The sequence below is a fragment of the Buteo buteo genome, chromosome 1 (genome assembly GCF_964188355.1).
Source record: "Buteo buteo chromosome 1, bButBut1.hap1.1, whole genome shotgun sequence".
NCBI lineage: Eukaryota > Metazoa > Chordata > Aves > Accipitriformes > Accipitridae > Buteo > Buteo buteo.
The window spans coordinates 80031979-80045364 of record NC_134171.1 but is presented as its reverse complement, the minus strand read 5'-3'; the positions used below and the strand labels follow the sequence as shown (position 1 = coordinate 80045364).

Sequence of the window (13386 nt, the reverse complement as noted above, 5' to 3'; positions counted from 1 at the left end):
CATAGTTATGTGGACTAATGAGGCATGAAAACGTGGGAAAATGCCATGAAAAATTAACAAAATGGTCCATAAGGTCAATTCTGTTTAATAATTTTTGTAGCTGTTTTGTATTCTATGTACCTGACTCATCAGAAATCTTAAAATCATTCCATAATTTATGATACAGGATTATCAGGTTGGCATTATAGAATTTTTAGTACTATGGTGAACTATTTTGGATTTGTTTCCAAAGGGACTTTGAAAGCCGATCAGGCACAAGTCTTGTCACTTAATCTTGCCTTAGTCTTAAGAATCTCAGTATGATTCCACAAAGTTCAGGGAGATGTCTTCAATACAGAGGCCTTATAAAAAGAAACAACCAGAGATTGCCCCAGCAGAATAATAACTGTTCAAAGCATCCAAAAGGAAATACATTTTTCATGGATATTTCAATAATTTTTCCAGATCTCTATATTGCCTTCATACCATTTCTCATATTTTCTTTAAAAAATAATATCAGTAATCAAATTCCATGACAACAATACATCTTAATAAAATAAGGGCATAGACTGCTTTTTACTTTCACAAATAGCTTTTTGTAATTGTGAAGGTAGGTTGCTGAATGCTCCCTGATAGCTGGTGATGAAGGACAAACTGACAGGAATGTGTGCTTAGAAGATCCCTTATCAAATATAGGTCTAATTAGTTAGTTGGTGGCCTAAAATATAAGGAAAAATTATTAAACCAGAAAGAACAGAAACAGCTGCTATTTCAAAAAGAGTAACAAGTGGGTATTACTGCAGAATGAAGTCTGTGCTTCAACACCTTTGATTCAAAGGTATTCTTAAAAAAGGGACATCAAACTGCTCATATTTCAGTGCTTCGTCATCCCCATAAAAATTGCAGATGCTGTTGTTTCTTAAAATGCATCAACAATTGTTGTATCGCATCTGCACTGTTCTGCAGATTGTTCACAAATTGTTCATAATTTTGCTAGTCACACTTAAAGTGCATGATTACCTCATTACTAAGCTTTGGGAAATCTGTTGCTAATTCTGCAAGACTTCCCCATTGGGCAGGCAATAACACAGTGCAGAAAGAGACTAAGATAGATTAATAAATAAATAGCTGAAGAATTTTTACTTTCCTGTTGATGATGAATGCCTTTTGTTTTTCCCAGTACCATCGTTCCACAATGTATTTTTTTTTCAGAATACATTTAAATTGGGTATGGAAACAATGCCATTCAGACACCATGATAGAGAAAAGCAAAAGCTGTAATGCTTCTTAGAGCTGTTATCTAAATGCTCCAATTACCCAACAGGCATCGCGTTGAAAAAAATGTCAGACTAGTCCAAGGAAAATAAAGTGAGGAGAATACGATAAGCGTTCTGCGCTATGGGGGTGAAGATGCACTACAGCCCTCATTATATTCTCTGGCTCTCTGAAGGACTTTGCAGCATGTCCTCCCCCAGTGCCATAACGCATTGCTGTGCCGCAGGTCAGGTAGGGACTGCAGAAACTCAGGTGATCCCTCTCTGTTCCGTCACACTTCCTGGCAACGGCCAAAATTGGAGAAAAGAATTAAATCTCTGGAACGTCAGGTGAAAATTAATAAAAAACACACGGCAGCTTACTATTATGTTACTCTGTTTATCTTTTTCAGGTCTTTGCCAGATCTTAAAACCTGTCAATAGAAAAGACAGAGAAACTTCACTAAGGGTAGGGAGAATAAGGTTTGCTTAGGAAAGCCAGGATAACAGGTAGCAAATCATATTGCTCTCCTACATGCTCTTCAATCACTAAGGGGGCACCAGTCACCTGGCCTCAGGACCAGTCCCACTTTTTGAAAATAGCAATAAATACAGAAGACGAGTCTTATAATTTAAGACGCAGCTTATTCGTTTTCCCTTCTTATATCCTGATAAAAAGAAGGAAGGAAGCAGAAGGGGGAAGAAAAAACAGCAGAAGAACTGGGGGAGTTAGAGGGGAAAAGAGACTAATGCATAAGCTATTTCTCTTTAAGAACTTGCTTAGCTCAAGCCTTGGTCTCAAAAGTATCAACAACCCTTGATTCATAAAAAGCATAGTGTGGTTAGTGATGAATATTGCTATTCTCACATTCCCCGATTTTCAGGGTTTATGACTTCTTAAAGGCATTGTAACGAATCAAAGTTCATCTCTATGTAAATAGTTCGTGTATGTGGCTGGCTGGCTGTGGCTATGTCTAGCTTTTGTAGAAAAGCAGGGAAGAAACCTAAGGTGCTAGGTCACTTGTCTCACCATGTTTAGCTTTGTCACTCATCCACTTCAATGATAAATGCATATAGGGTAAGTGTCATGAAATTGACACTACATTAGCAGCAAAAACGTTGACTCCAATTATTTGCAATTTTCTGTTTGCTGTAAAAATAAGCCTTCTTTACTAGATAATCAAAGTAGTAACTAATCCTTTACCCAAATTTAATTTTATTGCAGGCTTCTGTAGGTTTGTACTAGTTTAAATATTAAATTTCCACCTCAACAGCTTCTTTACACAGGCTGGGCCAGATGTGCATCTGGTATAAATTAACATTGCGCTGTCAATGCTACACGAGACAGGAAGATTTCTATCAAGCAGTGGTCAGTTCCTGTATGATTAAACATACATTAAGTCATGCATTTGGGTATAAAATGCTTTTGAATCAGGATTGCTCTGCAACCACTCTGCACTTTGTTTGCCCTGTATGTAGTAATGCTTATAGAAGGGGCAAAGCACTGACCAGTCACGCCTGTATGACCTTGGTGATACATACTCAGCTGGAACGAGGGAAAGAAAAAAGAGGGTGGCTGTGTCACTGGGTGCTCTAAAGGCATCTCAATGGGGAGGGGACATTAGAAAGGCAAATACGTGGCTAAGAAATTGGGGGACCAGTTATTTACTCTGTATGATGAGAACTAGCAAGGATTCAATGAAAGCATCAAACAGCTGGTTAGAAATATATAAAAAGGAAGTGTTTTCACACAGCTGTGGGAGTCATTGCCATGGCACGTTGCGGAAGTCCAAAACAGAAAGGGGCTCATAAAGCATTAACAAATGTCATGCGGGCAGGACTATCAGTGGGTACAAAGTATGATGAGCTGGGTGCCAGCTGTGCCTCGAGAGGTCGCTAACTCACTAATTGCTTCCTGTAAAGCTGGAACCCTACAAGAGAAAGCTCCCGTGATACATTAGCAGTTTCTTATGCTTCTCTCCTAACTACCCGTGACTGGCCACAGTTGGGGTTGTGCTGTTGGGCCAGCTGTGCCTGCGACTCTTCTCAGGCTATGCTTTCAATGCCATTCATGATCTGTGCTGTATTGGTAGAGTTACATATATGGATGCAAATACATCAGAATATGATCCAGTGGAACAGATCATTGGCTGATGTTAGTGTAATTGCTCTGGTTTCAACAGAGCTCTGCCGGCACATAGCAGCTGGGGAACTGGCTCGCGACAAGCTCGTCTGTTCCAGGACTTAGCCACCAATGTGCTATTCAGTTACATGCTGGGGTAGTACTGTTAAAGTTAATGCAATTATAGAAAAGTAATATTGGAACTATACCATCATGAATTGCAATCTTTACGGATTATACTTTGTTCTTTATAGTAAGCTCAACTAAAATATGCCTCACTTAGCTTTAAATATTCTCTTACTAATGCTATTGAAGCATCTAAAAGTAAAGTGACACTAAACAGTTTGTTTGAAAAAATAGAGAGAAAATTGAGATTCAAGCTGATTCCTACCTGGAACAAGTCATGAATAATGAGAAATAAACAATATTGTGTTCTCCCCTCTTCTATAACACTTTTAAAACATATTTTTATTGCAAATGTCTAGGACACATCAAACTCAGTCGAATGAAAAGTCTGATGTATTGGGCTACATAACTGAAAGCAGAGTTAAACATTGAAGTCACAGCCTTATGTATGCTAAATTATTGTAAGTTAATTCATATGTATTAATGCCAGAAAGCTACCTTCAAGAGAGATGTTCTATCCTAAAGTTTGTCCCAGTGGAAATTTGTTTATGACATGTTCTTCCTAAGTGTCTGATGCAAAGAAGAAAAAGGTCAAATAATTAATATTATTGTCTTAAGTAGTCTTTCCAGTGTTATTATTTCCCATATTTATTAGTTTTTATTTCCAATTTAGGCCTTTTAATATGTTGCTGTCAACATCCGTAATATTCCAAACTGTCAGAAGAAGCTAAAGTTGTGAATGCAATAATTATCTGTTAGATCTGAGGTCTGTGCATAGAAATGTTACTCTGGAATTAGGACTGATAAATTACTTTGTATTTTTGTATTTTATGGGTTCTATGGCCAATCCAGCTATAGATGTTGTTTGGTTTAAAGAGTATGTAATTTTCACAATTTTGTTAGTGCTTCAGTGTAGGATTCCTTGACGATTAAGCTTGTGTGAAGTACACAGTGTGGAGAAACACATCCAAATCAAATACTTTTATAGACATTTCACACTTTCAGACTTCACAATTAACAATTTATAGTTTCTGTAATGGGTTTGCGAATTCTTAAGCAATAGCCTATCTATCAGCTTTCCTTGCATTTTCTTTTTAGAATTACAATAGAAATATATATTAAATCAGTATTTTTTACCTATTCATGAAGCTTATTCCCCAGAATTATGCATGATTGTGGCGGCAAATTCCCAAGTATGTTTACTAAACATATTTATTAAAAAAGGACTTGTCAGAAAGTAATTCTATCATTATAAATATCTGCAGCAAGCTAATAATATCTGATTAGTCCTTCCTTTTCCTTCAGGCAGTGAAATGATTTGTGTTTTGAGACAAATTTGTTCAAGATAAAGAAAAATTTCCTGTGCTACTTAATGGAATGGACAAATAGTGAAGGAAAAAAAAAATTCTTCATGGATTGTCTATGTCTGTGCTAGGTGCCCTTACATGAGGCACTGCTAAATGTGCAAATAAAATAAGCTTCCTATAACTAACAGAAGATTATATACGTATCTTTTTTTCTCCTTCTTTCGTGACCAGTAGAATTGTTTTCTTCTTTGGCCTATCCAACGTATTGGATTGCAATCAATCACAATATTCAGTTGCAAGGGACCAGGACAATTGTAAGAAGTAACAATGAAGAGGAAACTCTGTATTTATGATCTCTACTGTATAGTTTTTCTTTGTAGAAGATGCACATCTAGGGCTTTAGAACAATCAGAAGTAGAGGTTTGGAAATATTTTCAAATATATGCCTTGTGCACCAAAAAAATTCAGTGCAGGACAGTGAAACTATTAAATAACCTCAGACTGTATTTTCAAATAGTTTTCACTTGAGAAAGTAGATTTCTCTGAGACTGGTCAAAACGTTTTGTTCCAAAATTTAGAAAGTACACTTTTGAATTTGAAACTATGCTTGAGATTGAGTTTAACTATATTTACTTAATATTTCAGTGTCACTAAGTGACATAAAGTGTGATCAGTTGGCCAAAAATTCAATTATTTACACAATTCTACTCAAGCTGTTAAAAAACTTGTTTCCTTGATATTAATTTCTACATCTTTTCTAGATTATCTGCTCAGTGGATATAAATGGACATTGCTCAGCTGAGACCCTGACCCCATAACTTTTGGTTCTGATCTAGAGCAGTGATTTCAATCCACAGCAGACAGAGAAAGTCTTTGTTTAGCATTCAATTCACAAGGATTTTCATATTACCCTAGAAACAGAGAAGATAACTGTAAAATATGGCACAACTGTACATATAGGGTTGACAGATTTGTTGAGATCTGATCTATAAAAATTCTGAAGTGAAGAAAGTTTCACCTGATTTCTGGATTTGTAAGAAAACATTGTGGAAGGTCTACAGTCTGCACCTTCCCACAGATTTCACATCAGACTTCTCAGGTCCCTTCAGAGCATCGTTAGTCCTTTTCATTAAGCAATCTCTGGCAATAGTTCAGGTCTAAACTTTTCCTCTGAAATAACTAAATATAATTTTAATAAATAAATATTATAAATAAACATTATACCACTCTTCTAAAATACTCTTTTAAATGTTGTGTCTCTCCCTCTTTTTTATGCTTAATGGTCTTCTAGACCTTGATTTAATCTTCTCATGTTTTTCATTAAACAATACCTATTCTGCTTAGTTTCTTGTTTTTGAAAATGTGACTGGTGCCATACCACATTAAGGGTTCCCCTAGCAACACAAAAACACACTTTTCCTTGGAGCTGCATCTCTGTAGTCTAAAGAACTTTTAGCATGACCTTTCAGCTACAGCTTGTTCTGAGATTAATTAAGAGCATTTAAAAATAATAATGATAACATTTAGCACATTCTTTCATCTGCAGAAAACTGACCTAAATGCTTGTATTTACACTCATGTAAAGTGGCCAGATCTTGAGCTTTCTACACCCAGATTAGCAATGAAATACTTGCATTCTGGGTTTATATAATACACATTAAAATGGAATCAGATCCTTGTTTTGGACTTTACATTCAGTTTTGTGAAATCCTGTCTTTAGTGAGGTCGGCACCATGGGGATACATGAAAGTTTTATCTAAGGACTACCAATTGTAATGAAATCTGTTTATACGGTTTTGTATTTATTCTCTGTCACAGTACGTCAGCTCTTCCAGAGTTATTACACTCTCTATAAACAGAAGGATGTGTGTATGCACACACTTCAACTTGCTGAAGTTTACCCAAGCCTAACTGCAATGAAACATAACAAAGAAAATGAGTTGACATTCAAGATCTGTTTAGCTTGCTACTAACAGCAGAGCTTGCATGCCTGCTCTAAATCCTTTTTGGGACTTTTGTCTCTTTCCCTCTTAATGGAAAAAAATTCTTAAGAAAAATATCTAATCTAAATCATTTTACCTTAAAATATTAAAACCACAACAAGAGAGTGCAAATAGGGAAATGTAGTTTTTCTTCATTATGATAAATTCCTGAAAATTACCTTCTCAAAACATTTTCAGCACAAAATAAAAGCTCACAGCTTTGCTTCTTGCAGCTTTGCTTGAGTCCGTAGTAAGAGAACCTCACTGTGCTTCTGCCAATCTGCGATAGGACTCTCTAAATCCTGGTAGAATACTTGTCTTTCATTACTTCCCTTCATCATTCTTCCTGACATATCATACTATTTATTTGCAATAAGCTATGCATATCCTACTCTTTCATTAGTTTAGCACCATTAAAACTTAAGTACCAGATTTGGCAAGCTTCTTCAAACCAAATTTCAAACCACTGATTTCAGAATGAGGTCTCAAACCCATAAAGTAATAAACAACAGTTGTTTGTAAAACTTTCCAGGACAGTGAAGAGGTACCAATTATCAGATAGCTATGAACTGCACTGTCCTTTTTTTTCTGCTTAGTCTTGTCCTGTGTTACTAGGCAGTAAATATTCAAAGCTCTGGATATAAATAGTCTCTGATTTACTCCCATGGTAAGGCAGACAGATTTGTGGTGATCTCATTGTCTGAGGTGGGTAAATGTAGCTAATAGATAAGTTTTCTTACACAAAAATTGTAAACCCTCCCAATACGGTTAACTTTTATCTTTGGTCCCTTTCTGCAGGTAAGCCCAGTTCATGCAGGGCCACCTGACAAAAAAGGCTCCTAATCTTACAAATTTGGGAGCTCTTTCAAATTAGGGAGAGTTTTGCATGTCTGAGTGCCTATGCACACTGGTCCAGTTGTAGCACTCCTGTTTGTGAACTTTTGGCAATCAAGTTTTTTATTTGCAAGCTTGTGTGCTTAAAAGCAAAAGAACTCTGGATTCCAGTTTGAACGGATGGATGTGCAGGGAGGATATCTGCAAAAGCAAACTTCAATCTGTTCTTGAAATGCTGTTCTATTTACACAACAGATTAATTGAACAGATGTAGAGCTGCTGCTGAAGGATTTGTGCTCAACCTATGGAAATCCTTTCTCTAAGAAAGCTCAGTCCATTCAGTTAGAAAAGAGATGAGATATATAACTAAGTAACATCACAGGAAAAATTACAAAATTAAGTTCTATCAGTAAATGTTAAGTGATCGTAAATAACAAAATAAATAAAGACCACATACAGGCCACTGAAAGTTATAGGTGATAATTAGATTTTATCTTTCTGGTAGCATTTAGCTTGTAAATAGCCCTCATGTTTCTGCTGTACATGGTTTAATTTTAGAATAATCAATTACAATCACAAACAGAGAACTTTTTCTTTAAAAAAATAGATAACATTTGGTTTTGTTTTACCTTTCTGTAACATTTTTTTCTACATGAAGTTTTTAAACATAACTGACAGGATTTTGAGAAAATTCATTCCTCTTGGAATAAATCTCTTTGAGAACTCTCTCTGGAACATAGATTTAGGATTAGAGGTGTCAGCAGAAATAGCTGAATGTATCTACTCTTCTATGACAAATATGACAAATATTACTATTAAATCCTACATCTATTTCTGCTTACCATTCTTCAGACTCCCCAGTGAATGTTTTTGTGATGTTCTGTTGCAATTTTGTTAAAAAAGGATGAATGATTACATTCTGAATAACTTCAGAGAAGAGTTAACTAAACTTTGTATTGTACTTAAAAATAAATAGACAACAAGTTACCATGGTGTGGAGACAGAAAAAATAAAGCAAAGGTTTCTAATATTAATTTACCAAGTCTGTTCAACAGGCAAACAGCATTTCCAGTTTGATTCAATTTGTTATGGGTATTTCCCCAAACACTCTTTCATTATGATGCAGGGTGCTTCAAACATTAAAAGAGCAATGACAAATGGTAAAAAGCATCAGGGATCCCCTCTGCTCATGGTGAAAGCAGTTCTACAAATTTGTGAGGTGGAGAGTGAATACATCTCGAGGTTTGTAAGCTGGCTCTAATATATTGTCATCTGTAGACTTGATCCAAGTTCCACCTAAGTCAGGGAAAGTGCTTCACCGACTCATGATTTGCAGTACAGTTCCTATCATGAATTTTTATGTTGGTGAGACTCCCTTCAGCTGGTTGGTGCATAGTGCCATTTTTGTGTTGTGAAATGGGCTTTCTTGCCTTTTCTTTTGATATAGTTGCTATTCTCTGTGGGAAAGCACGGTTCTGGCCCTATGTCTGAAAGCCAGCTGCTCATTCCCTTCCAAAACACTGCCAGTGCTGCAGGTGTGCAAAGCAACTTGTGCTTAGGATCACCTGGCCATTCACAGCGTGGATTTAACTCAGCTCCCATAGTGTCTGACCTCTCACCCCCATTGGTATTGATTTTGTATATGTAGAACTGATGATATGATCATGATTCATTTCTTCAGCCTGTACTCATCTATACAGCTGTGGGTTGTTGGCTCTAAAAATTAGTTCTACTTTTGCTCTTGTACACCTTCAGTCTTTTATGATGCCTGAATCTGAGGATGCTTTAAAATGTTAGACAAGGACCAAAGCAGGCCATTTCATCTCTGAAAATAAATGGAGGTAGAACACGAGTCAAGAAAGTTTCCAGGAGAGGAAGCAAAAAACTGGCTGTTTATTCATAGCCAGATGTACTTGTCTCTTTCTCTGACTGTTTGCATTAGTCCTGGCTCAGCTTTCTCCTTGTTTGTGGTTTGCAAGTATGAATGAATATTATGACATGCTGTCTCCCAGTGGTTCCATGTAAATAATTATGAGGAAAGGAGAGGTAGATGGAGTTACACACCCATTTTGCATTTTAGCAGATACTCTGAAATTTCATACCCAGACAAAACATGGCATACTGCTTAATATGTGTCACTGCCTTCATTCATCCTGCTGAATTTCTGGTGTGTATAACAGGGAATTGTGGCAAGCAGTTCCCAGCTGGAAAGGAGAGATTATATCCTGGTTGCCAGTATGAATGAATGAATTGTTTCGAAAAAACAGAAGATGCAATTCCAGTTGCTCATTGCGAAAAGAAGGAATGATAGGCTATGATTAAGAAAAGACCAAGTTATGCAGATGTTCATAGTTAGACAATAAATATTTTAATGCATTAGTAGTGAATGTCAAGCTTTCAGTTAGGAACTCTGAAAGGTACTTGAGAAATAAATGGCCAAGCAGCACTGAACTTTAAACACCAACAGGCTCTTTACCTTTCTATAGTATTCTGGAGTACAAGGAGCTCCAATCAAAAGTGAAATGCCAACATGCAGTTATGGCCACATCACAATGATGGGGACTTTCAGTGGGGGTAAAAGGGATGATAGCCCCTGCACGCACCTGGTGAATTTGCACAGGTAGCCCCTTACATACCCCTTTCTGCAAAATCTCTGACTACCTGGGAAATATTTGAATTCATACTTCTCACACCTCTGAGATGTAAAGAAGCACCATGTTGCAGATGAGAAACCTGAGTACAGCAAGTTCACAGCCTGGTCTTCAGAGTTAGTGAAACAGTCCAGCCTAATCTGAAGAGAATAAGGCCCATGAATATTCAGGAACTTTGCAAACCGAGAGCCTGGGAGCGAAGAGCAATCCTCATGGGCTGGCCTGGGAACGGGATGTCACTCTGGTAATACGCAGTGTTTTAATCACAAAGCATTTCCAAATTAAACAAAATGAGACCCAGGGGGTGATCAGGAAAAAAAGACTGGCTCCTTCATTCAGCAGATTTCAAAATTGATTATGTTTATGTTTGACTGAATTATTTATCCATCTCTGGAAACCCGGGGAAGACTGAAGAAGAGCTCAGTAGATAGTGTGACTGAATGAATTCAGTGAGTTTTTCACTGAACTCAGGAGGAACATTGGGTCATGTTCTCACAGTCCAGTTCCCTCCAAAATTTCTTATTGGGCCTAACCCCCCTGAAATTGAAATTGTTGAATGACAGGAAGATGAGCTAAAATCTCTTACCAGATCTCAGAATTCCAGGTAACAGTACTGGCGGGAACTGGACCAGCTGCAAATGAAGGATGGATTGAAGTCAGGGGAAGAAATACTTTTTGCCCTGGCAGAAGCCAGTTTCAGTGTGAAACTTCAAAACTGCAGAGGCCTGTAGTGACACCGAGGGGGTGTTTACTGTACCCTGAGGAGGTGAGAACTTTGGTCAAGTGATAGTGAGATTTGGCTGTAGTGCTGAATTTAACCAGCTGTGTATCAAGTGCCTATACATGCAAAGAAAGTCTGGCTTTGATTACAGATACTTAGCAATTTTGAATATTGGGACAAAACTCTGACAGCAAGCTAAACATCAGACAGGGGTGCCCAGAGCTTTGAAAGAGTACACATAGAGACTACAGTCCCCTGTCTATTAAGAGCTGTCCCATTGGAATAAGGTGGAAGACCCCTCTAATTACTCAGTGTAGTGGACAATGAGACCAACTGCTCTTCCTGCCCCTTCTCTCTAGGTGGCCCTGCCTTCCTCAGGTGCCATCTCTTCAGCCAATGTAAATGAGTGAAGTGATGATGTTAGACGAGTCTTGGCTGCTTTCACAAGGTAAGAATATAGTCCCCAATTGCTTAAAGTCGTCTTCTTATTTGACACAAGAACTGTGTTCTTTACACATTAGTACTTCACATCTGATGAACTATAAAATGTTTTTCCTCAGGAGAATCAGAGCTCAATTTTACACACTTGGAATGACAATAATTAAAAATATCACACACTGATTGCATTGCAGCAGCATGAAAAACATGTTACATTACAAGGAGCAGCTGTGCATATTACTATGAGAATTTTTCACTTTCAGTACAGGGCAGCTGGATAATGTTAAATGGAGTGTATTTTGATGCAAACCTGTGCTGATTTTTATCTTGTAAATGATTCATCAGGTAACATTAAAAAAATATTAATTTTTAAAGCTTGCTTATAGGAACTCAAGTGTATTTGAATAACTCTGAGATAAAATATCTCTGTATCCAAAAGGAACAAAATATCCCTAGAGCATACCCAGGCTTCATTTACCATGCCTCCAAACAGAACTTTTCCTCTGTGCATAGCTATGTAGCTGCACATGTTCATGTTAATAGTGTCATTAATCTTTCCTGCACTAATCTCTACCTCTCAGCTTTTACACATTCAGCACCTGGGTCAAATTTGACCTGACAAGTTTGTCCTTGAATACTATCATTTACAAAGTCCATGTTAAAAAAATCCATGTATTATCAGAACTGCTGCATTTTATCAAATAACTGCCACCAGCTCTTGCCTGAAATAGTTCATTTGCGAAGCTGTTGCCACCGAACTGTGGAAACCAAACATCAGTCAAAGGCTTATTTTGCTTTTTTATATAGCAATAGCAAATGAACTGCAGATGGAGCACTGTTTATACTTTCCCATCATCTCTGGAGTGCCTGGAACTGTTGCTGTGATGTCATTATGTTTGGGCAGGATATAGAGAAAGCAGCAACACTGGAAATATTTATTTACTGGGTTAGGGCCAGTTTGACTTGTGCTGTAGGAAGAAAATCAAGGTGCTTGTGACATAAATGGAAGGCTACATGACCTCACTTTTCACGTAGACCTGTAGTGGAAACACCGCATGGAAAAAAAAAGTTTGATATGTCTACTGATCAATAGAAAATAGGAAGAACTTGTTCTTAGATTTTATGTAGCTTCACGTCAGAAGGAACTTTGTTTGGGGTGTATATTTGAAATCTCTGTCACTGAAATATTGGCCTTTCTGGCTGTGACAGGTGAGTTCTGTCAGATTAAGGCATATGGTTTATTACCTTCCCACTCTCAGGTGTCTGCCCCATCTTTCTGCAGAAGTCACATTGCAGGAGTTACAGAAGTGAATGATTGCAGTTAAATTTGCCAAACAGTAAATTACAGAAGCTGCAGGACTGGCGTGTGTTTGCCACGGGGTGATCACCTCTGGCAAAGAGGTGAGTGGACAGCTGAGAGTAGTAATGCCTTAAACCATTATGGCTAAACCTATCAGTGCCCATCTGTCCCGGATGGAGATGAAGATGGCAGATGTGGATTCAAACGTGATCTTCTATTATTATTACAATGTATTACTGGAGTACAAATGTCCAGCAAGCCACTGTGGTCTGTACAGGGGAGTAGGCAGTGAGGATAAAGCAAAACTAAACAGGCTGGGGCCGCAAAACAAACTGTCCAACCAGCCAGAATTGTGTAGCAACAGTTTTCATCAGCACAGCGTCTCTGTTGGCCTCAAGGCAGCCATAAACTTCAGGCAGAAATTCACAGGAAGGCAGCGCAATGGCTTTGGGTTGATTGTTTCTTAGCATTGTATTGATAAAATGTAATTGGTTTTATGTCTTATCATAAAGTTTGATCCTAGGTACTGTGCATACAGCAGAACAGTTTTGTCTTCCACATGGTGCTGCAGCACTTCTACTACCTTGTTTGCTCTCTAACACTGTACAGGGCATCACTAACTTACACTTATTTGAACCACATACTTGCACATATGAAATGGTGGTCTTTGCAT

The 13386-nt window shown here is 37.6% G+C and overlaps 1 protein-coding gene across 2 annotated transcripts in view; it reads right to left on the bottom strand.

Annotated features, from left to right (window-relative positions):
• The window catches only part of PDE5A (phosphodiesterase 5A), a 139907-nt gene that overhangs the window by 100299 nt on the left and 26222 nt on the right, over positions 1-13386 (bottom strand). The window contains exon 2 of one of the 2 annotated variants that reach the window (XM_075037314.1): positions 10841-10886. The exons of the other annotated variant lie outside the window; for it this stretch is intronic. The gene's annotated coding sequence lies outside the window, so the exon portion shown is untranslated. The remainder of the gene's footprint in view (positions 1-10840; positions 10887-13386) is intronic. 2 annotated transcript variants of the gene reach the window in all.